Here is a 2,710-nt window from a genome sequence, read left to right as displayed (position 1 = left end):
TGGAGTCTTTTGAGCCCAGTTTTTCTCCTGCCCAGGCGGGGGGTCGGACTTGAAGATCTGCAAGGTCCCGTCCGACCCGACTTCTGTGATTCTGTGAAGGATCTCACGGGACCCCCAAGCTGCTGCAGCACCCGGGTGGGAATCACGGGTCTAACCAAGACACAGCTGGGGGGTAATACTGAATACAGAGCCAGACTCAGCACTTCTGCAACCCCAAGAAAGAAACCTTCCCTTGGGCCTCCCTGCCTGACTGCTTCACTGCCTCGGTTTAACGTTTCGCAGCACAGCCCATTGCCCCCTGTTCCTAAAGCCCCCCACAGCTGCAGGTGCTTCGCTGGGGAACCTGCAGCCTTGGATGAAAGAGCATGAGTCCTCCGATCCTTTCCTTCGAGGCCAGCGACGCTGTCCCAGGCAGGGCATTTAGACACTGCAGCTGCCCTCCAGTCCCACGGACTCCTATAACTGTCCTGGATATCGTTGTTGGGTCTGCAGAGGTTACAAGCTCCATCTGCCACGAAGACTTCACGAAGAGCCAGAACATTTCCAGTGGGAACCTGCCACGTTGCTTATTCCACGATCCTTGCAGGGTCAACGCGAAGTAGGATCGTGTTTGTGGACTAATGAGGCAGCAATGGCTAGGATGTGGGCCTGGGAGTCAGGAGCTGCAGGGTTTTCACTGCCACCCGGGACATCCCCACTTCCTTACGGCTCTTTGCAATGAGGAGACTCACTGGCCTCTCCAGAGCTGGCTGCAACCACCAACCGGTACCTGCAGCGCTCTGGAGACGGGGGCACTGGACGAGATAGCCAAGGGCTAATGTTTGGGAGCAGGGGCAGGATCCTGGGATCTGAGCACCGGGAACAGCCGCCAGGAGCAAGCAACACCTGAGCTGCCATGTTCTGGGCAGCAAAGCAACCATGCTGAAAACTCCCAGGCTAGGAGGTTTCAAGCTGACTTACCGTGAGCGCGGTCCCAGCTGTCGGCTCTTAGCTGGAGCTCGCCAGCTGCGCACACACCGAGTCTTAGAGAAAGTTAATTATTCCCTGGATGAATGCTGAAAAAAAAAAAAAAAGTGACTTATAAAGCCCCATCACTGCCTGGGAAACGCTGCGTCTTTCGCAATTCTCTTGTGAGGATCCTCGGCGTCCTGCCAAGGTGCCCAAGGAACTTGGAACAGGGGACACGCAGCCCTGCACCAGGCCACCTACTTCAGACGGGAGAAAAAGTAGGAGGCAGCAACCAACTGGAGCTGGGTCCTGCTCCGTCTCCTGGGTGCAGGCAGATTAAAGGACATGCCTAGGGACACACAGGAGGGCAGTGGCAGAGCTGGGAAGTGGCCTGGGCTGCTCTCACAGGGATGGGGGCGGTTAAGTGAAGGCTCCCAAGATCCATTTCCAATCAGGAGCCCCAGGGAGCAGAGGGAAGGACTGCCAGGGCCTCTCCTCCACTGGGCTGCAGGCGGTGCGGATCCGACCAGAGTGCGGCAACCCAGGGGAGCAGAACAGACCAGGTCCGGGTGGCCAGCTAGAGTCAGGGGCTGCAAGGGGTAGATGTGGGCAGGCACTGCCATGAAGCCTGCAGCGGGGCAGGGATGCAGACCGGACTCACGAGCCCAGGAGTCGGGGAGCAGGCCGCTCGAGCTGCGCCAGGAGCTGGGCATCACGAGGGCCCGACCCCGCTCCCGTCCCAGTGCCCACAGGGGGCAAGAGGCACCCGGCGTCCCGCCACCCCCTGCAACGCCTGGTTATTAATTAGCACCGCGCCGCCCCGGGGAGCGATCAGCCGCGCGAACCCTGGGACAGGCGGGTCCGAGCCCAGGCGCCTCCGACCTCGGAGCAAAGATTAACCCCTGGTTAAGGCCCCGCGCGGGGGGTCTCGCTCGCTGACTGCACACGGGGCGCGCGAGAGGGTCCACGCACGACGCCACGGAGATGGAGACGGAGACGCCGGTCTCAACGCGCCCTTAGCCGGGCGGGCAGCAGAGCGGGCGAGGGGGCTGGACACCCCCGCTCCTGGCCGAGGGGGTCTGCCCGCGCGGCACACGGCGCCCCCGACCCACCTCCGCACCCCGAGGGGCGGCCCCGGCTCCCCCACCCCTGGGCGCAGTGTGGCGCCCACTGGCCCCCGCCGAAGCAGCCACGCTGGCCCCGGGCGCTGCGCGGCCCCCCCCACGCACCACTGGCGCACAGGCCCGCACTGCACTGCACTGCACTGCCAAAGCCGACGCTGCGCCCACACCGGGCATCGCTGGCACGTGCTGCTCATGGCCACGCTGCACTGCACTGACGTTGCACAAGCCCACCTGCGCATCACGGGCACGTGCTGCTCCATGCCACACTGCACGACACTAGCGCGCGCTGCAAGGCCCCACGTGTAACACACTACAGCCCCTCCCCCCCTTGCACGCGCTTCCCGTTTTTACCTGCCCCGTCTCCAGCCCACGTGGGCGCCGCCGCCGTGGCCCGCCGCGGCCAATCAGCGCCCTGCAGCCTCCCCGCCTCCAGCTCCCAACACGCATGCGCCCACTGCACAGCCCCGGAGGGGGCGGGGCGGGGCTGGGACCCGCCCCCTCCTCCCCGCGCCGTTGCGCTCACGTTCCGTCCTTGCGTGCCTGCGTCACCGCGGCGGCGGGGGGGGCGGTGACGTGAGACGTCAGCGGCGCCGGCGTGCATGACGCAGTTGCCCATGGTAACCCGGGAGCCGCGTAGA

At 64.5% G+C, this 2,710-nt stretch overlaps 2 protein-coding genes across 2 annotated transcripts in view; one reads left to right on the top strand and one right to left on the bottom strand.

The window, feature by feature from the left end:
- The window catches only part of SFXN2 (sideroflexin 2), a 14,965-nt gene extending 12,479 nt beyond the window's left edge, over positions 1-2,486 (bottom strand). The window contains exons 1-2 of the mRNA XM_019502741.1: positions 2,424-2,486; positions 961-1,044 (exon numbers count right to left, since the gene is read on the bottom strand). The gene's annotated coding sequence lies outside the window, so the exon portion shown is untranslated. The remainder of the gene's footprint in view (positions 1-960; positions 1,045-2,423) is intronic.
- A 118-nt stretch (positions 2,487-2,604) lies between these two features.
- The window catches only part of ARL3 (ADP ribosylation factor like GTPase 3), a 39,552-nt gene continuing 39,446 nt past the window's right edge, over positions 2,605-2,710 (top strand). The window contains exon 1 of the mRNA XM_019502740.1: positions 2,605-2,710. The gene's annotated coding sequence lies outside the window, so the exon portion shown is untranslated.

The sequence above is a fragment of the Gavialis gangeticus genome, unplaced genomic scaffold (assembly GCF_001723915.1).
Source record: "Gavialis gangeticus isolate Ggan-Ray unplaced genomic scaffold, GavGan_comp1, whole genome shotgun sequence".
NCBI classification, from domain to species: Eukaryota; Metazoa; Chordata; order Crocodylia; family Gavialidae; genus Gavialis; species Gavialis gangeticus.
Note: the sequence above shows the minus strand (reverse complement) of the source record. Positions and strands in the feature narration are given on the sequence as shown.